At 42.0% G+C, this 21,519-nt stretch overlaps 1 non-coding gene across 1 annotated transcript; it reads left to right on the top strand.

Annotated features, from left to right (window-relative positions):
- Window positions 1-2,184: 2,184 nt before the first annotated feature.
- On the top strand, window positions 2,185-2,257 carry TRNAA-GGC (transfer RNA alanine (anticodon GGC)). The gene has a single exon. It is a non-coding gene; the product is annotated as a tRNA-Ala (tRNA).
- Window positions 2,258-21,519: the final 19,262 nt, after the last annotated feature.

The following is a 21,519-nucleotide window of genomic DNA, read 5'->3' as shown; positions in this document are numbered from 1 at the left end:
TGCGTGTATTAATTGGAGCGGTCTCTCAGACACACGCTCACTCCTTTTAGAAGCCGGATAGGACTTTGATTTGGCTTCCTTACAGATATTACAATCTAGGAATGCATTACACTTATCCACTTTTCCCCCTTGCAATATTTCCAGGGTCTTATTAATTGTGTTATAGCTGGCATGACCGAGCCTTCTATGCAAGCGGTGAATGCACCTGCTGTGTGGCTGTTTATTCCACACGGTTTGTGCTTTTCCTACTGTCTGCACTAGCTCATACACATTTGCATTTAATATTCCTTTAGCCAGCTGTTTACCCTTCTTTAAGATTTCACAGCCCTTATTATCAAACAGTACTGTGAACCCAGCTGTTGCCAGGACGGAGATACTCAACAAATTGGTCTCTAGCTCTGGCACACACAATACATTAGTGAAAGTATAATTAAGTCCAGGAAAATAGACCGTGCCTTGGCAAAGCACGTCTGCCTGTCGCCCGTCAGCCAAGCTTACTGTTTTCTGCTCAGCTGGTCTGCAGTCCTGCAGCTGTTCTTCCTGGCAGCAAAAAATCTGCGTAGCCCCAGAGTCAACAATCCACGGCATACTCTGCAGTCCCGGACCAGTTCTTACCAGAGTTGCCTGTGTCCTTGAAGACTGCTGCCGGCTCTTCCTCTGTTGCTGCTGTGGGCAAGACCTTTGCAAATGTCCGAGTTAGTTACACGAATATCAGCGCTTTCTCCGCACTTGCAGGGCTCTTTCCTCTTCTTTGGCTTGCCAGCTGGAACCAGCCCCCACAGACCTCTGCTTATCTTCTTTGCTGCGGTCAGTCTGCTCTTTCCTGCTCTCCAGCTGCCTCTGTTCTTCCGCCAAAAGTTTGCCGGTCACGTAGGGCAAAGTCAGCTTGTCAGCATCTTGCCCTTCAAACGCTATCACCAGCATATCATATCTCTCGTCCAGAGAGCTCAATATTATGTAGACTTTATCTTCCTCAGCCACCGCTTTCCCTCTCGCCTCTAGTTCTTGGAAACAGATAGACATACCGTCGAGGTGGTCCCTCATCGACTCCCCGGCCAGCATACATTTCCTGTAGAGCCTCCGAGACAGGGATATCAGCGAACCTGCTGACTTTTGCACATAAACAGCCTTGAGAGCTTCCCAAGCCTCCTTTGCTGTCTGGTGCCCACGGACATGCACCAGCTGCTCGTCTGAGACACTTAGTATGATAGTGGCTAGAGCCTTTTGGTCCTGAACGGCCTCTGCCGGCGTGGGATCAGCGGGAGAAGCTGACACACAGTCCCAAAGCCCCTCTCTCTTCAGGAAATGCTCTAACCTTAGCGACCAGATGTTGTAGTTGGTAGTGGTGAGCTTCTCCACCAGCATGGTAGCTGCTGCTGTAGCCGTCCTGCTCAGACTCCTTTCAGCCACTGCTGGTCTCACCTCCTAGGCAGCCTCTAGAGCAACTCAGCATCCTTTCTTTACCACCTCTCTCAGGTCTTCTAGGCGCAGCGGAAGCGTGCTGGGCCCATAACCCTGTCAATGCACTTAGAGTCCAAGAGGGTGATTCTTAGTGACGCAAGAATGAAGGTTGTACACAGTAGCTGTAAAACCACTATATACATTTATTTACACACCAATCACTCTTCTCTCTGACAGTATGCTCTGCTGCAACTCCAACTCCATTAACCCACAAACACCATAGTGACTTTGTACATTTATACATTGACCAGCCAATCAGCAGCTTGCTGTGTCATGCTGACTGTGCTGGCTGATGCAATACCTCTGGCACCCAGCCACCTGCTGTCATTTAGATCATCTAGCTTCCAGATCTAGTTTCACTTTTACAGCATGTGCTATAAGCTGTCACTTCTTTCATATAAAAGCAACTCTTTCCATGACTCTTTCCAACCAATTTTTGTGAATCTTGATTGGACTTCCTTCTCTTGTTCACATAGCTACCTGTTGCCTGGCAATACAGCCTGCTGAACAGTCATGAAGCATTCATGGAGCTGCATGGTTTAGCTGTTGTTGCAACTCCTTGGTAGCAGAAAACCACTTGATGCTCAGAATCAGTACTGTACAACATTTCAAGGGCAGTATTGCACTGTATGGAGGAAGCATACATCTGCAGTTGTCTATTTCTATCTTTTTTATCTGAATACTGCTAGAAAAGAAACTGGAATTTATTGAGTTACCAATAACGGGGACGGTGGCTCAGTGGTAGAGCATCTGCTTGGCAAGCAGAAGGTCCCAGGTTCAATCCCTGGCATCTCCAACTAAAAAGGGTCCAGGCAAATAGGTGTGAAAAACCTCAGCTTGAGACCCTGGAGAGCCGCTGCCCGTCTGAGAAGACGATACTGACTTTGATGGACCGAGGGTCTGATTCAGTATAACGCAGCTTCATATGTTCATATGTTCAATATTGGGCCAAAATATGCTTCAGCACAAGTTCTCCCTTTCCATTTGTGTGTACGTATGTGTGTGCATGTGTGCGCACTTTATCAAGTCCAAAACCACTTATTTTGATGATGGCAAGAAAGTTCCATGTTCTGAATGTTGTCTGAGAGGACATAGAAACCTGGAACAAGAGAAAGAAGCACACTTATCTTTGCAAGCACATTGATTAAAGAGGAAAAGTACGCAGCAATTTACATGGATAAATAAATGGCACTTCTGATTCAGTCTTTCATTGCTTTGCTCACAATGGTTCTGGCTAAAAATATTGTCAATAAACTTCTAAACTATTTCACTTCACACAGCACCTGTTCTGTCAGCTAAAAAAGTTAGATGCTGACTTGATTACATTATTATCAGAGAAGGAAGGGGGAGGAAAGGAATAATATAAACGGCATATGGAATCTTCATTCTTATATCATACCTTTGCATAAAAGAACTCTGTTCATCACAAAGGTTCACAGCAGTACTGTCTCCCCCAAATGTGTGCAAATATTTGCCTTACCATTTCCAGAATTTTATAATCCAGCTGAACCCATTGTGTTCTCTACAGCTGTTTGCCTAGTTTGAGTAAAAAAAAAAATAGGTAAACTGTGAAAGCCTTTTCATTTAGATGTCTAATTTAGAAATGTTCTGATGGCTGTGAAGGTTATTCTATCAAAGATGAGATTAGTAGAAAATAGAAGCTTGAACAGCTGCAGCAATTTTTGAATTTTATTTTTCCTTTCATTCTGTACAGATGCACTGATTCTCTTCCAACCATACTGTATATAGTTTTGTTTAGCTAGTTGTTCCAGAATGTGGACTGGCATGTACATCTGGAAGAACATCTAGATGCAAATCCTGTTAGAGGCAATATAGTGCAGATTGATAACATCTGCATTCCGATACACATCCAATTCATTCCAGTAGTTCCTGCTTCAGAGGAGATCCACTCATGATCGACACTTCCAAGCACCAATTATCTTCTCTGAATCAGGGCAAGTAATTTTGATTGTGTTCATGGAATTAATTTCAAATTCTGTTATATAATTCTGAAGTATAATCATGAGTGATTATCATCCTTAATTTTTTTTAAAAAATGATTTATTTGTATCACATCTACCTGCCAAGAACTTTGGTGAACACAATCTGTATGCCTGATGGATACAGGATCTCAGTGGCAACCTCACTGTCAGTTTAATGTCACAGTTAACCTTGTGTTTAATAATTATGAAATATAGAATTCACAGTCATTGTGAATAGGGTTGTCATAGCGGCAACCCATGGGAACTCAGAGGGGCAGTGACATAGCAGCGTGTGTGATGTCACATGCTCCATGATGTCACATCCAGGAAAAAACAGAATTCATAACATATCATTCTTGGAATTACCTAGAAGCTCTATGGTAAAACTATGGGGTTTACAGAGATTTATATAGATACATGGCATGTCCAGGTTTTACTCAGAAATGACAACATGTCATATACTACACTGGCATTTTAAAAATGTTTTTCTACCATCACTGTTTCAAGTGGCAGCAGGCAACAAAGTGGGCTGATGAGACACCAAAGGCCTAGCAACCCAAACTGTGAAATATACTTGTGTCTTTTAACTACTTGCCGCTTTGTCTATTTTTTTTTACCCTTTTAAGGTCAATATCTGATGATTATATGTGAAGTACAAGAAAAGCTTTCTATCAGACTCTTTCTTCTTGCCATGTTATGCCCATTTAAACATAATTCTCCTATTCTTATTGACCTGATCTTTCAAGTGCTCCATAAGATAGGTTTGTGGCTGACTTTGCTCAGCTAAGTCAGGAGCCTTTGCTGTTTACATGGCTTTGCTGATCAGATAGAAAGTAGTCTCAGAGGAGCGATAATAGGATAGAGTGGTTCCCCCCACCCCACCCCTCAAATCCTACTCTGGCTTGCAGGAAACAAAATGATGTATTCCTGTGCTAAGAGGCCAGCACTCCTGGGCATGATCAGACAGTGGAAGTTTACCTAACAGAATGTTTTCAGGACTAGATCTGGGCAAAAGGCTTGCACTATCAGGCCAGGAAGAAACTGGGACAGGATCTGCTCCAAGTTAGAAAGTACAAATATGCAGGATTCAAGTTAGGGGATCTGTGACTGTCCATTACTAATATTTTACTTGCCCTCATAAATCATTTGCTTTTTCAGAAGATCTCAAGAGCTCTGTTTTTGAGGAGACTGCCTTTCCATTGTTTGGTCTATAATTAATACACAATAGCTAAAATGATGCCATCTTTAGCTACAACCACATTATGTATCCCCTACATTAGTCTCCTTCTGAGTATACTCACACATGTAAATTCATCCCTTATGATCTGCTGCATCAAATAATAGCTTGCATGTATGGTTGTCTTGTCACTGACAAACTTTTCATTTCCCCTAATGTCAACTCAAGAGTAATATTTTACACTGGAGACAGTTCTCACATTTTGTTGTGTTGAGAGTCAACAAGTGTGGAGTAATCAGGTGATGAGTGATGCCTGTCTGTAGATTCTTGGCCCATGTCCTTCATGGCCTGTGGATTTTATAGCTGTTCCTACAGGTTTCCATTTATCCAGTTGTGTACACATTCCAAGAGTCTGGATAAGGCTGCTCTCCAAGGCAGACACAGTGGATTTTGGCCCTGGATAAGCTTGCCTTTGCTTCAGCTAGGCTTCATTTACAAGGACAAATGATTGTGTCTGAGTGTAAGTAAGCTTACATTGTATAACCTTCCAAAATCACATTCCTGCAACATATGAGTATATCTCTATAATGTGTTTTTACCCTTATTCCTCTGTCTTAACATTCTTTAAACTTTATTGTTTTCAAACTGCCAAGCTCATCTCCTGATAACTGGTTCCCATTCAGAAACCATCTATATCTATTAAATAATATTAACAGTCTTTCTATCTAGCCTGATAGCACTAGATCTCAGAAGTTGTAAATTATATTCTATTGAATCTTTAGTAATTTTTGTCACAATAATCTATTGGTTGTGTTGCTCACCCGGAGGCTGGCAACCCTACTTTCAATATCATTGTCCCATTTTCCATTTTATACACAACAGCAGCCCTGTGACATCCTTTAGGCTGTGAGTGAGTTACCAGTCTACAGGCATCCAAAGCGATTTCATTGGGTGAGTGAAGATTCAGACCTGGGCATTTCAGCTCCTAGTCCAACACTGTAACCTCTACACCACACTAACTCTCAGTATTTTATTGTTGTCGTCGTCAAGTCACAAGTGTCTTATAGTGATCCTGTACAGCTTTCAAGGAAAGAGACATTCTGAAGTGGCTTGCCATTGCCTACCTCTGTGTCATGAGCCTGGTATTCTTGGAAGTTTTCCATTCATTTACTAGCCAGGACCAACCCTGCTTAGCTTCCAATATCTGACAAGACTGGGCTAGCCTGGGCTATTCAGGACAGGTGCTCTCAAGATAGCAGATTAATATTTTTTTTTCAATTGACAAGCTACAAACTAACAAAATATCTAATGAATCTCCTCAGAGAAAAAAAAAGAAGGCTCTTGTCTCTGTTTTAGTAAACTACATGATCTTTTCTTATTGTAAAACTGATAGGTTTAAAGCCATCAAACAAAGAAAAAGGACTTGAGAATGTCCCAATTCAGCAAAATCCTCCAGTTCTTCCAGGAACAAATTATTTTTGATGCATGACAATACAATGGATTTTTACTGCACTTAGTACACTAACCTTGATCATATAACCTAAAATACATTGTTATATAGACACAACTTGAAAAATCAGTGGAAAAATGCAGCAGAAGGTACAGTAAGAATATATAGTGCTTTTGCTGGGAATAAAATGGCACACAAGCACTCTCTTTGGAGAGTGCTGCCTACAAGCCTCGATGGAAGAAATCTTGCATAGCAATGCTCAGTGGATTCCCTCCATGGTTCTCTAAATCTGCTTCTCTTCCAGAGTCTTTGTCTTGTCTGCTCAACAGTTGCTTTAATTGCTTCCAAACCTTTCAATTAGCTGTTTGGTGTCTGGGAAGATAGCACTGGGAGAGAGAGTTTCCTGCTTTAGGGGCTGTTAATCCCAGCTGATTCTTCATCATTAATTTTTAATCCTGTTCTCACATGTCTTCTGTGCACTGAGTCCCTGTGCAATGATTTCCTCATAGCATCCAGCTTTGGTGTTTCCATCACTGCCCACAAACATTCCCCCCACCCCCTATTTTTAAAGTGCTTCTGATCAACATTTATTTATTAAAAGTTATACATTCTGCCTTTCCTGATGGTTCAAGGCAGTTTACAATAAATAATAGTTTAAATACCACAACTAAAATCAAAGACAAAATATCAAGCCCCAATTACATCCACAAAACTAGCTATAAAGCTGTAAAGAGTGATGCCTTTTATCTACTATGACAGCAAAATCCTTGTCCATACAGACTGCCATATCATAACCCAGAGATCTTTCTGTGCCCTTCAAACATCCCTACATGGATGCTCTGGGAAGCCAGAAGGACCCTGGTAAAGATCTACATCCTTTTCATTTCAGTGCCTCCTAACCTCTGCCATGCCTGGCCCAATGGAAAGGTAGGGCTGCCAGAAGAAGTGTCCTGTCCCTTTAATAAAGGTTTAATGAGATGTTATTTACTAAGTTACCCACTTTGATGTAATGAAAAGCTCCAGCTGCCCATTTCTATTAAAGGTTGTTGCCTTCCCTAGGAAAAGGAGGTGATGGCATTTTTCTTCTCACAAGTCCAATTGCTCCTAAACTGGCAGAATGAAACTGCTGTGTGCTTGATACTGGGTGCACTCTATCATGTGTTACCCTTACCCAGGGTGAAGCTGAGTTTTGCTGGAACAGCAGGGTGAAACTGAGTTTTGCTACACTCCTTCTAAGTGGCTTAGGGGGAGGCTGGAATGGACAGACCCACAGGGATTTCTCCCAGTAAAATAAATAGCCAATCCACCAATGCATCCACAAATAGTGGAGGAGTATGCAAGTACTTCACCTCCTGCCCTGTTCCTCCCTTAGTCATTTACTCTCCTTTTCTACTACCATAGTCCCACTTGCTACAAAGGGAAGGAGAGAAGGGCGTGGAAGAGAAGGACAAGAAAGAGGAACACATAAGAGACTAGAGAGAAGCTCAAGGGATGCATCCTTTTATTGTACTTCTGAATGTCAAGACTAGCCTAACTTTCTGGGGGCATTTGTTAGTCCTATCCTAGCTAGAGCAACTACTAGGCTGCCTTCAGCCCTCTTTTAAGCAAAATATCAATATAGTTCCACTTTCACTGAGAAATATCTATTCATTTTTATTGCCACATAAAAGTTTTAGTATTTTTTAAAATCCATCCTTTCATCACTAATTTCCTTCCAGGAAACAAAAAGTAATCAGCAATTGCTAGTGGTGGGTGATCTATCTGGCAATTATCAGTGAAGTATAAAATACAATTTGGCTTCTCAATATGATTATTTCAATTCTTCCACCAAAGATTTTGACCTTCTAATTTAGCATTGGAAGGCTTTTTTTTAACATAAGTGTTAAACTTATTGCTCTTTTGCACCAATTTCCTAATTTCCGCTAAGATTCCTTTGGAGTCTATCAGAACACTGAATGGGAGGGAGAGAGGGAGACTGCTAAAATCAGCACCTCTCAAATAAATTGCAAAGCTTTTCTGTGACCTTTCTCTTCCCTCATCACATCTCATTTTCTTAAATTTGCTCTCTCTATACAAAACAAACTCCTTCATTGAGCCCCCCTTGTTTCTTTCTTCCTTTATGCTTCTCTCTGATGATCTCTTGCCAGAAATGGACTCATTTCTCTCATTTTGTTAACACTCTTGTCTTTAAAACTCCCCTCAAAATTTACTTCTGTAAAATTTTCACAGCATGGGCATGGATTTCACGATATCCGCATAGATTCATGGTTACATTTCAACAGTAGAGGCTTCTTGGTTACATTTCAACAGTAGAGGTTTCATGTACATGCATCCTTGGGTCAAGAGATGGCTTCAATATATGAAAAGCCATGACAAACCAAATACCACAGGAGGAGGTTTAATATCAGCACTGGCCAAGGGAGGCTGTTTGTACATTTGGCTGTGAATGATCAAGTGGTGGAAGATCAAGAGCATGTAGAGATCAGTCCTTTGTGTCCTGTCATATTACTTTTTGTACAGGATCTAGAAAGCTAAACACATTTAAAAATTGGATAATTAAATTAATGTCACAGGCAAGCTGTTGCAATGTGCTTCCAGTTTCTGTTCAAAGTGAGGGTTCAGTTGCAGTCCACTATTACTGTTTCACCAGTATTAGTTTTTTAGGAAGGGACTATGTCAGCCAGTGTGGTGTAGATGTCACAGTGAGGAGTCTAGGGCTCAAAGAAAACTACAAATATCTTGGCATTTTGGAAGCTGAAAACATCAAACATACCCTTGTTAAGAAAAATACAACCAAGGAATACTACCAAAGAGTCAAAAAGATATTGTGAACAAAGTTAAATGGAGGCAACATGGTACAGGCAATTGACATGTGGGCAGTTCCACTTCTAAGATACACAACTGGCATTATTGGTTGGAAATGAGCAGAATTAGAAGCAGTAGATTGCAAAATTTGCAAGATAATGATAATGCATAACTCACAACACCCTAGAAGTGATGTTGATCCTCTTTATTTACAAAGAAAATTAGGTGGAAGAGGTCTCCTAAAAGTTAAGCAAATAGTTAAAGAAAAAAAATGAGCACTGAATGACACCAAGAAAAGCTTCTAGCTGAATTATAAAAGGCAGACTTATTTAAGGTTACAGAAACTGAAGGAGATTGCAAAAAGATTGAAATCAAAACTCACTTTGACAACTGGAAACAAAAGGACAGACAATGTTGAGAGGCATAGAGTACAAAGCTGATAATGAAAACACCTGGAAGTGGCTTCAAAATGGACACTTGAAGAAAGAAATAGGACTTATGCTAGGTGCACAAGAGCAGGCACTGTATGAAAGTCAAGATTCAGAAGACCAGTGATAACAAATGTCAAGTTCACAAGGCAAAAGATAAAACAGTAGATCACATGGTCAGTGCCTGAAATAAAATTGCTCAGACTGACTATAAAGAATGTCAACTATGTTGCACTGGAATCTTTACAAAAAGTCTGGCTTATCATCAGCCAGAAATTCATGGGAGCACATATAGGGTTGCCATCCCCCAGGTGGGAGCAGAGCATCCCCTGATTTTGTGCGCTTCTGCCTGCCACCAGACAGACAGCTGGCTGGTGGGGGAAGCCCCACCTCCAACAGCCAGTACCCAGCACAATGACCCTGGAGTGATAACAGCATGCATGTAATCCAAAGAGTTTCTGGCTCAACATTAGGAAGAACTTTAAATGTAAGATTGTTGTGTTAATTTACATTTGTGTGTTTTCCATGGCAATCTAGCTTCTAATTTTAATTTGTATAGGGATCACAGTTCAGTCATGACATGGCTCCATCTGCAACACAATGAAAGAATCTTTAGACATTTCTGATAAGTGAAAACAATTGTCACTTTTAAACTAAGGCAAAGTTAGTTTTGTTAACATATCGAGCTCATAGGGAAAATTGCAGAGGCACCACCATATAGCACACAACCTATAGAACCGCAAAATGCTAGTTTTAAAAGAAAAATATAGCCCGGAAACAATGCAAATACAGAAGTAAAAATCTGCAGATAACACTGTTTCATTTGGAAATGTGCAAAGCAAATATTTAAAAGCAGAATCAATTTAGGTGATGTGGATCCGTAGCAGGTGGATTGAGTGCTAACAAAATCTGGATCAGAGTGTAAAAAGGGCCTTGAATAGGTCTCGAATTGCACAACATCATATACCAGTCAAATATAGCAGGGGTGGCCAACGGTAGCTCTCCAGATGTTTTTTTGCCTACAACTCCCATCAGCCCCAGTCATTGGCCATGCTGGCTGGGGCTGATGGGAGTTGTAGGCAAGAAACATCTGGAGAGCTACCATTGGCCACCCCTGAAATATAGGACTGTGGTAGTTCATAATAATAACAGGTTTCCACTCAATTTGAAACAATCCATCCTATCCTTTTTGACCTTTGTTCTCCACCAAAACACATAAGACTTAACTAGGGTTGCTAGATGCAACTCAGAAAATATCTGGTGACTTTAAGTGTGGAGCTGGGAGACTTTCCCATCCCAAATAAATAATAAAAATACAGCAGTGCAGTTCCCCTGAGTACAGTTTTCATTTTCTCCTCCTCTTTTTTCGCCTTCAAAGAGTTTCCCAGCAGTTGCACTTTCGCTAAATGGAAGTGAACACACACACACTCACAAAGCAGCCAAAATAAACAGTTTGGAAGCCCAGCCTTTTGTGATCTCACTGCGGCAATTTACTCATGGGAGTTGCTGGATGTAGCAGTCTAATATTTTTCAACTAATTTCTTCAGACTTACACAGGAAAAACAAAGTAGTGAGCAGAGCAGTCTAGGGGGTGGAGTTTTCCTCCATTCCATAATCCGGTTCTAGTTAACTCTTTACTATCCCTTTTACTATGCAAATGACTTTCTGAAAGAATGCAAACAGAGGGACTGGGATCACTCTCATCCTCTCTCATACACTCACAGGGAAGAGCCATGTGGCTTTGCCTGCTTGCCCCCACCACAACTTTAGTCTTCCTGAAATTTAAAGGCACACACCCCCCTTCCAAAACACAAGCAGCTTGCAAGTTTCTAAACCTGCCAAGATGGAAAGCCACATCATGGCTGTTGGGGCAGGGCCTCCCCACACTGGCCAGCTGGTGGCGGGGAGGAGCCTGCAAAACCTGGGAATCCCCTGCTGGGACTTAGAGGTTGGCAAGCCTAGGTTTAACTATTTAAGTCTTAATCTTTTGAGCCTTGGTAGGACATAAGACAAACATATTAAAGAGCCATGCTGGATCACACCAGTGTAGTACTTTATTCACGGTCATCCGACCAGCTTAATATAAACAGAAACAAAATCATAAAAACAAACCCATCACCTCTTACACAAAGTTCCTTACGCCAACTATTACACATATTGTTAAAAATCATAGCCAAGATTTACATTCTCAATTTCCCTCCTTTCCAACTGAGCAACATAACAGAAACGGGCAATCTTAGTTGAAACATCAGAGTGAGTGTCAGACAGGAGGAAGGCAATCTGCTCATCCTCCGGCCTGCCCGCCAAGGGCCCGAGAATTGGAGAGATTAATCTTGCCCTCAAGTCATTGTAATTTGGACACCGCAAAACGATGTGGAGAGTTGTTTCGACCTCATTGCAATTACAGGGGCACAATCTTTCCAGATATGGGTACCCAGCGTAACGTCCCAAAAGCACCGAAGAGAAAAGTGCGTTAAGTCGTGCTTTTGAGAAAGCTATCCGATATTTTGGGATAGTGATGTTGAAAAGATACCTGGCTGGGGACAGTACTTCAGCTTGCTTCCCTAAGAAAATGTGCGCAGAAAAACTAGCTCTAGCAGATCTCAGTTCCAGCTCAACCAACCTCAGGCGCAAAAGTTCTTTCGCATCCCTCAGTTCCATCATTGCTAGGGACTCAGGGGAGAGATCACAGAGTCTAAAATAATCTAGACACCTTTTCTCCCAAGTTCCCACAAAAGAGTCGAAGAAAATCAGATGGGGAAGGCCACCTGGCTTTGAGAGAACCCTCAAAAAGTAACAAAGGGTGTTTAACCACATAGACGTCTCGATGCTTGGGACGCCAGATTCCAACCTGATGGCAGTGTTTGGCACACAACTGGGAACGGACAGAAGCTTGCGCAAGAGTTTGGTTTGTACTATCTCCAACGGCTTGGTGGTTGAATAAGGGCCAATTTCAGCGCCATAGAGCAACTGGACCCTGGTCTTTGCAGTATGCAGCCTTAGTGCTGCAGGCAAGAATTTGGCCCCTTTAGAGATGTAAAAACGGTAAATGGCATCAGCTGTTCTTTGCGCAGATTGTGCAACATAGTTCTTATGAGCCACACGCTTTCCCTGATAATGAAAAATCGCCCCCAGGTATTTAATAATTTTAACTTGCTCAATGGGTTTACCATTTAGAAACCAGCAATGAGCCTTGAAACGTTTGGTGAAGACTAAAACCTTGGTTTTATCTAGATTAATTTCCAACTTTTCCTGCAGATTGGTCTGGGTTAGATGGCGAAGGGCCCTTCGCATACCAATCTGCGTCCTGGATAGTATAAGCACGTCGTCAGCATACGCTAAAACTGGAATATGCCGATCGGCGAGCTTGGGAGGATGTAAAGCCAAATCATTAAAGGAGATGGATCACACCATTAGCCCAGTATTAATAAGTGACTAATCAGATTCCTCTGGGAAACCCTCAAGTGGGGTATGAAAACACTATCCCTTGGTGGTATTTTCTGTCAGGAGCTCGGAAGGAATTTTGTATACCTAGTGAATACATGCAGAATTCAAGCGGGGGGGGGGGGGGGGGAGAAACAATTACATTTACTGGGGCCTGAGGTGACAGTGGCCCCAACTGCAAACACAAAATAATGCAATTTTATGGGATGGATCAGGAAACAGAGTGTCATATATTTGTACGTGAACAAGAGTAGCCAGGCTGGGAGCTTGACCATATTTTTCATTAGTTCCAGTGAGCAAAGGAAAGTTCAGAAACAGCTTTTTGCTTTTTCATGATAGAAGGAAAATGCAAAGCACTTAAAAAAATGTTCTGCAGAAAAAATTAGCTTAACCCAGTATCTACTTCCCTGAATGTGTGGCTTTTAAAAATGGAAATGAAGGTGAAACAGCAGTTGGTTACACAGAATGCTTGCAGGTTTTGAATGAGGTGTAAATTTTCAACCTGTTGTCCAAACATAAACCAAAAATAATAGGAGATGTGTACGGCAGCCAATCAGTCTAATGAAGAGATCTGCACAATTTTTGTCATTTAAATGGGACAAGTGACCACTGAAGCTTTCCACCCCCCCTTGCTAAATAACATTTTACTTCACTGGTTTCAAGATGCTCAGCAGTTTCTTATAGAAGATGTACTTTAGACCTGTCTTTTTTTAAAGCTATTGCAGTATTCTGGTGGGAGGGAGATTTGCTCTACTATTTTAATGCTAGTAGGGAAAGAAAGAAAGGTAGGAAAGTAGGTAGGTAGGAAGGAAGAAAAATGAAAGAAAAAGAAAGAAAGAAGATGGTAGGTAGGTAGGATAGTAGGAAGGAAGGAAGATGGAGAGGGAGGAGAGAGAGGTGAAGAGAAAGCAACTTTAAAGGCATTTTGCAAGCCCCCATGTTGGTTGGCTTGGTTGGAGAAGGGATTTAAAGAGACAAATGTCTTCTCCAAGGTGGCCAACAGAGCAGTGGGGGCTTTAAGAGCTGCACAATAAGTGTGAAAGGGCCACATGTGTTGCCCAAGCTGCAATTGGGCCACCCCTGGACTATATGGAAAGCAACCCAACAAGCAGGCTTGAACTGTTCACAACCAGCCAAACTGTCCAATGAAGAATGGTTCCCATTTCTTGGTTGGCAAATAGACTGTAAATGAACTAGCAGATATTTGAGCATACCTAGTTACAAACAAACACTTTTGCAAATTGTAGGTCCTACCTTTGAATTACTATAAACATCTACTAAAGCACTTAAGAATATTGGAGTAGGTGAGTCAGGTTGAAAGCTTATGCATGGTTTTGGAAGAAGGGAAAGGAATCCCAGCTTATCTACTGATTTAGTAATAAAAAAACTTGCTGTTGCTGCATGTATAATTTATTTATGTTATTCATTTCCTGCACCACCCATCCATATGAATATCTATGAGGTGGCTTATGAATAAGAGTCAGTAAAATAATAAAATTCGAACAGTTATAACAACAATAGCTGGAAATCCAATTAGAATCCCAGCAAATTAACAGTGCAGTCTTTAGCAGATTTGCTCAGAATCTCATTGCTGTTTGGTCCGTGGGCTTTACTCCCAGGAAAGGCTTCTTTAGACTGCATCATTGAACAGAGAGTGATTCCACAGCTTCATAGAGAGCAGTGAAAATGAAACCCTGCATTCAGTTCAAATGCTAAAATAAAGATCTTAAAAGGGTAGCAGGAGAGTACCAATAAAAATTCTATCACACCCCTGGGGGTTGAAAGTCAATATCTAAGAACTCGGAAAAATAAAAACATGTTCATCCGACACCTAAAAGATTACAAACTTGGAAGCAGGCAAGCCTCTGTTGGGCAACAGTTCTGCAGAATTGTTGCTGCAATTGAAAAGTTCCCATCTCTAATGCTCAGCCACCTGGTTTGTGGGTGTGACATTGCCCGGAGTAGGACCTCTGGTAGCACAGGCAATTAATCATCAGGTTCTTGTCAGAGAAAGAATTCCTACAGTACCTCTTCCTAGACTATGGATGTTTTCACACGTGCTAAATAATGCAGTTTCAATCCACTTCAATGACAGTTTGCAAGTGGATCTTGCCATTTCATACAGTAAAATCTAGTTGCAAAGTGCATTGAAAGTGGATTGAAAGTGTGTTATTTACTGTGTGTGAAAGTGCTATATATAAGTGCACCAGCCTGCACCCCAGGAAGATTATCACCCTCCTTGCATCACTGTGGGTGAATCAGTTTTGAAGACAGTTCAGCAGTTCAGCTACCTGGGGTGCATCATCTCCTCAGACGCCAAGATCGACAAGGAGATTGACAATAGACTGGCAAAGGCAAACTGTGCATTTGGCCGACTGCATAAAAGAGTGTGGAGCAACAAGCATCTGAAAAAAGGCACAAAGATCAATGTTTACAAAACGGTTGTGATGACAACCCTCATCGACGGCTCCAAATCATGGGTATTATACCGTCATCATTTGCGACTCCTTGAGCGCTTTCATCAGCGCTGCCTTCACACCATCCTCAACATCCACTGGAGTGACTTTGTGACCAAACACTGAAGTCCTCAAGCGGGCGGAGGTTACAAGCATCGAGGCATTGCTGTTGAAGATGCAGCTGCGCTGGGCAGGGCATATCTCCAGGATGGAAAACCACTGCCTCCCCAAGATTGCCCTGTATGGCGAACTTTCCACTGGCCATCAAAATAGAGGGGCACCAAAGAAGAGGTTCAAGGACTCCTTGAAGAAATCCCTTGGTACCTGTTGCATTAACCATCACCAGTGGTCTGACCTAGCCTCAGTTCGCAAAGCATGGAGGCACACCATCCACCAGGCTGTCTCTTCCTTTGAGAACGCACGCATAGCTGGTCTTGAGGACAAAAGGAGACTGAGGAAGAATCGCACTGCTACAGCACCAACCCCAAATCAGACTTCCCTGCAGCCACTGTGGCCGGACCTGCCTGTCCCACATTGGTCTTGTCAGCCACCAGCGAGCCTGCAGCAGACGTGGACTACTGCACCTTTCTTAAATCTTCGTTCGCGAAGTCAAGCCGAGAGAGAGAGAGAGAGAGACAAGACCTTAAACTGTGTTCAGAAGTATACTGATGACTCATAGCAGTCAAGCACTATCTTCTACCTTTTTAAACCAGCTGAAGCTTCCAATTAGTCTTCAGTGGCAAACCCCATGTAGAGAGCATAAACAATGCATGAATTACTGCAGCAGTAAAAGGTGTTTTTTATCTTCTGCTCCACCCATCCATATGAATATATGTGAAGTGGCTAATGAGATGATGTTTATTTCTCCATGTATAAGCCCAGACCCCAAACCACCTCCAAACTGTACACTGATTCAAAAAGAAGAAGAAGATATTGGATTTATACCCCACCCTACATTCTGAATCTCAGAGTGGCTTACAATCTCCTTTACCTTTCTCCCCACAACAGAAACTCTGTGAAGTAGGTGGGGCTGAGAGAGCTCTCACAGAAGCTGCCCTTTCAAGGACAGTTCTGAGCTAGCTATGGCTAACCCAAGGCCATTCCAACAGCTGCAAGTGGAGGATTGGGAAATCAAACCCGGTTCTCCCAGAAAAGAGTCCACACATTTAACCACTACACCAAACTGGCTCTTAAGAGGGAGTGTAATCCAATCCAGAACAACCCCATGAGTATCTCCAGATACTGATTCAGGACTTCTACTGTCTCACTTGGCTCTGTTGGCAATGAGAAATAGAGCTTGATAACTTCTCAGTCTAAATGAGTAATTTTATTATATATATAAAAATTAAAAATGTAAAGAAACTACACTAGGGACTTGAGAACTAATTCCCTAAATAACTACACATGTACATGAATGAGAGGGCACACTTATAAAAGGTAGGAGGGAGGAAATTGGGAAATTAACTCTTTTATTATCTCTGTGCTAATTTTCTGCTATTCACAGGTCTTGCCAACTGCTGTAATCCAATCTTAGCCATACGTATTGTTCTGTTACTTTTGCATCTTGACACAATTTGCCCTTCCTGCCAATTAACCCCCCTACCTATATGTAATGATTGGTGATGTCTGTTTCAATGTATTTGAAGAAGTGTGTGTACACACAAAAGCTAATACCCAGAATTAAACTTTGTCGGTCTTAAAGGTGCCACTGGACTCAAACTTTATACTTTAATTAGGTTGAAGTGAGTCAGATCTGCACTGACACAGAAGTTTGGGTGATGCAAGATAGCTCCTGAAAAAGGATACATTAATGACTTGAGTGTCCTTTATTGAGTTAAAAAAGAGAGAAAGAGAAAGAGAAGCAGGGTGTTGATTAATGTATTAGCAACTTTCATGGGCTCTGCAGATACCTCTGGGATATGCCAGGATATTCCAGTGCTGAAAAGTCTTGTTATTGAGAATGAAGTCTTATTGTTATTGAGAACCCTGAGCTGGAGGAGATTGCATTCAATCAGTTTGTGATGCCAGCACACCCTTTCCTTCCAATGTCCTCCAATGAAATTCCAAAGGAATTTCCAATGTCATGGCTAAACCCCAAGTTTCAAATCCCTAGGCTTTGGCACTTAGGCTGTAAAAGGAGGTGCCTATTAAAAAACTAAGCCCAGAATAACATAGGTTCCTCCACTAACCAAGGGGATCTCAGCTTGAGGCGGGGGCAGGGTCCTCACACTTCCTCTTCTCCTTTTTATCCTTACAGCTACCATGAGGCTGGCCTAAGGTCACCCAGCAAGCTTCCATGGCAGGGTGGGGATCCAAAGCCTGGCTTTCTATATCCCAGTCCAGCACTACACAACAGTGGCTCTCTTGAATCTTCTGGAATCAATCAGTCAGGCTGGATCAGAACCATCAAGATAGTATGTCTGTGATACCTACCTGAGCTAAGAGGACCATGTTGCCAAGGTTATTGTGGTATGTGGTATAAAAAGGCACTCAGATGTCCAGGAGAATCAACAGGCTTGTAGTTCCCCTTTTCTACTGGGGGAATGACATGGTGGAAAAGAATTAATTTCCGCTTTTACAGCTTTGATCTCCAAACCAGTTCTGACACTGGATGAAAATTTATCAAAATAATCTGATTAATTCAAGACAGGCTGGCATTATGCAACAAGCACTCACTCAAGAACCTTCCTTCAAAACATGGTATTTGGTGTTGACCTGTTGTTAAAATTTGGAAGGCTTCTTAAAGATGGAGTCTCACAGTTGCCTCTTTCAAAGTGGTTGGAATCACCCTTTCTCTTTATGAAGCTTTTTTTTTGGGGGGGGGGGGAGAATGACAACCAGACAATTATTTTTTGCTAGATACTGGGCTGAAGAGAGAGGTGGTTGGCCTCGCTTCTCTAAGCAACCTATTCAACATCTTTAGGCAGCACTAAATGGAATTCATTCAAGTAAATCCGATAAGCCCATGTTCTGATGACATTCGAAGACTGATCTGCTATTGTGGCAGGATCTAAGTTATCACAGATAAAAGGAACTTCAACTGCCAAATACTTAGCAGAAAGGTCACAGCAGTCTGCCTGTTCCCATAAAGTAGGGATGTTTCCTACTAGGAAAATGGTGGCGGGGGTTGATAGTTGTCCCCTAACCAGTGCTAGGGCTCCAGTCCAGATCTCCTCCAATTTGTGAACTGCTTTCTGGGCCAAATTACACATCTGGACTTCTAGTCACAGAACTGGAACATTACATGCACCTGGGTCTTGGCGCTCAAGAGTTAATGTGAATGCCTCAGTCACACAACTGAGTGTTTGTGCATTGCTACAGGAATGTTGGTACATGCTTTCAAAGATCACTTTAAATATCATTTAAAGAAGCTTGCAGAGGCATTGTTTACTTTGACAAATTCATTTGGTACGTATTTTGCAAGCACTATCATCGAAAGGATGCTGCATGCGCGCACACAAACAAACAATTTTCTTCTCTAACACTTAGTCACTAGTGCACTCTCCCTCCAAGTTTATTCTTCTAATGGGAAAAAATCCACCACTTTTTATTTACAGGTTTGTCAAATGCAGTAATCCATTATTGTTGGTAATTGCTGAAGTAATCTCAACTTGTTGGTTTTCAACAAAGCCTCCTAGACTGACATTTCAGAAAATTGAAAGTTAAGTGTAGTATAAAAGCTATTAACAAAACCTGACTGCCTTGCACAAAGGAATCAGATTAATGGTAAGAATGATCTTGCTGCCTTTTTCTACCTCCTGTGAAAACAAGAACTACTCTCTCAGAAAATGAAAATTATCATCCATCTTTTTTAAGGTTGTTTGGCTCTGAGCTACTCAACAAGGTCTAGTTAAGAAAAAGGAGAAGGAGGGGATGGTGTGGAGTGATGTGCCACCTTCTAGCATAATATTGTAGTTGAGAGTAACCTAATGAAATTAATCAGTGATTGAGGAGTGAAATGATAGAGGTTTACAAACTTATGTATGAGATAGAGCAGGTCGAGAAAGAAGTACTTTTCTCCCTTTTTCACATTCAAGAACTTGCAGGCATTTGATGAAATTAATGAGCAGCAAGCTTACAACAGATAAAAGGAAGTGCTTTTTCACCCAAAGAGTAATTAACACATGGAATTCACTGCCGCAAGAAGTGGCAGCTACAAGCATAGACAGCTTCAAGAGGGGATTGAATAAATATATGGAGCAGAGGTCCATCAGTGGTTATAAGCCACAAGGAAGAGCTGGAACACTATGTCTGGGGAAATGATGCACCATATTCTGGGTGCTTGGGGGCAACACTGGAGTTCTTACCTGCTGATGGACCTCATGATGGCGCCTGTGTTTTGTCCACTGTGTGACACAGAGTGTTGGATTGGATGAGCCATTGGCCTGATCCGACATGGCTTCTCTTATGTTCTTGGCAGCAATAAGGTCAGGGCAGTTCTTTACTCAGTGTCTGCTTAACCATTGCCACAATGAGGATTTTCAAAGAGGATAAGTATCCCTGGCTATTAACCTTGATAGGTAGGTGATCACAAGGAATATTGGTTTGTGGAAGGGAGAAAACAACATGGGGGGATATTGTGTGCTGGAAACTTCTTACTACCAAAGACTTGAAACAGAACGCTGGACTAGATGGGCCCTTGTTCTGATACTAGCATTTTTGTCTCTGCTTTTTCCATGGTGATTGGCAACATTTATGCTTTCATTCATTTTTTAAAAATTCTGCAGTCAATAAATATACTTTTCTGATTACATTTTAGCAGCTACTGGGTCTGGGATTGTTTGTTACAGGCTCAGCTGAGGAGATTGCAAACAAAGAACTGCATGCAACCTATTTTTAGTGCTGGTCTTTTGTTGAGCATATGGGGAACGGTATGGATGGGCGACAGTCTTTCCTCTGCATTAAGATGGCTTGTCTGTCCATGTGGATAGTTCTGCTTTCGATTTCATTAGGATGCTGGTCTGGGGACTTGAATGTAATCAGTGTGTATTTCTACCATGTGCATCAATGAAGACGCAGTTCTGGAGCTGACAGGCACGCTTGGGGATTGAAGTTGGAGCTATTAGGCGCGGTATAAGCAGTGTCTCTTCATATTCACATCTGAGTCAAGGGAGTCTTCATGCTTCACATTTATTTTATCAAATAAGAGTTTATTTCTCTGAGGTTCCCAGGTGATATCCCTACACCCTTCTATAGAAGAAGCACTGTAACTGAGGGAAGCTTTGTCAAACTATGGCTCATATAATATTTCCTCTTCATGTTGTGACAGAAGTGAGTCCATTACTATAAACATGAATAAACCTAATAGCAGAATGGGCTATCCATTCAACTTTCCTCAGTATGAGTCTTTTAGCAGTAATTAAGATATTTCAGATGACTGATTAAATCTGATTCAGACATAGATATGCATCTAAGAAACCCTAGATACAGGCCTGTAGCTACAGGGGGTCTGTAGGGGCTCTGCCCCCTGATTTCCTGTCAGGTGCCCCTGGAGAGACTGCAGACAGAGAGGGTCTCTATCTAGAGAAGTTGCAGATAGAGAAGGAGTGCTCTCTGAAACAGGCAATAGAAAGGGCCCTCACCCAAGGGAGGTGGTGAATTTTGGTAATAGAGTAGGGTCTGTATAGCTAAACGCGTCAGGGTTTTTGTTTATTTGCACCAACCTTTGCAGTTTCATATTCACTATAGCACTAAATCTTTATCACCCACTTATTGTTTTTAGAGCATTAATAATAAACTTCTTTTGTTGTTATACTGCCTGGGTTCTTACATCTCCTTGGTCACAGTTAAGAGGTATTTATTACTAAGGAAGGCAGGGGTGGTTGGGTGCTCTGGGCCCTCCATCCAGACCCTTACCAGAGTGGTGGCAGACACATTGGGCGTTTTCGCACTGACCTTACTCTGGAGCGACGTCCCTCTTCACCGCGCAGCGTCTGCGCGGATTTCGCACACGTTGCTCCGCAGAACCCGGAAGAGCCGCAAAGTCCCGCGGCTTTTGTGACGCAAATGTAAACTGGTTTTTGGCGGTTTACATTTGCGATGCAAAAGCCGTGGGACTTTGCGGCTCTTCCGGGTTCTGCCGAGCAACGTGTGCGAAATCCGCGCAGATGCTGCGCGGTGAAGAGGGACGTCGCTCCGGAGTAAGGTCAGTGTGAAAACGCTCATCTTGAACTTGGGCCCAAGCATATATCTATTGATATATATTTCTAATTCATTAAAGGCCATATGTTTCTGTTATTCCTTTGTTCTTTACCCCTCTCTAAGGCTGTTTGTTCTGGATATCAGGACTCTTCATTTGGCATGTCTCATTGTTTAG

Source organism: Heteronotia binoei, chromosome 5 (assembly GCF_032191835.1).
Source record: "Heteronotia binoei isolate CCM8104 ecotype False Entrance Well chromosome 5, APGP_CSIRO_Hbin_v1, whole genome shotgun sequence".
NCBI classification, from domain to species: domain Eukaryota; kingdom Metazoa; phylum Chordata; class Lepidosauria; order Squamata; family Gekkonidae; genus Heteronotia; species Heteronotia binoei.
Note: the sequence above shows the minus strand (reverse complement) of the source record. Positions and strands in the feature narration are given on the sequence as shown.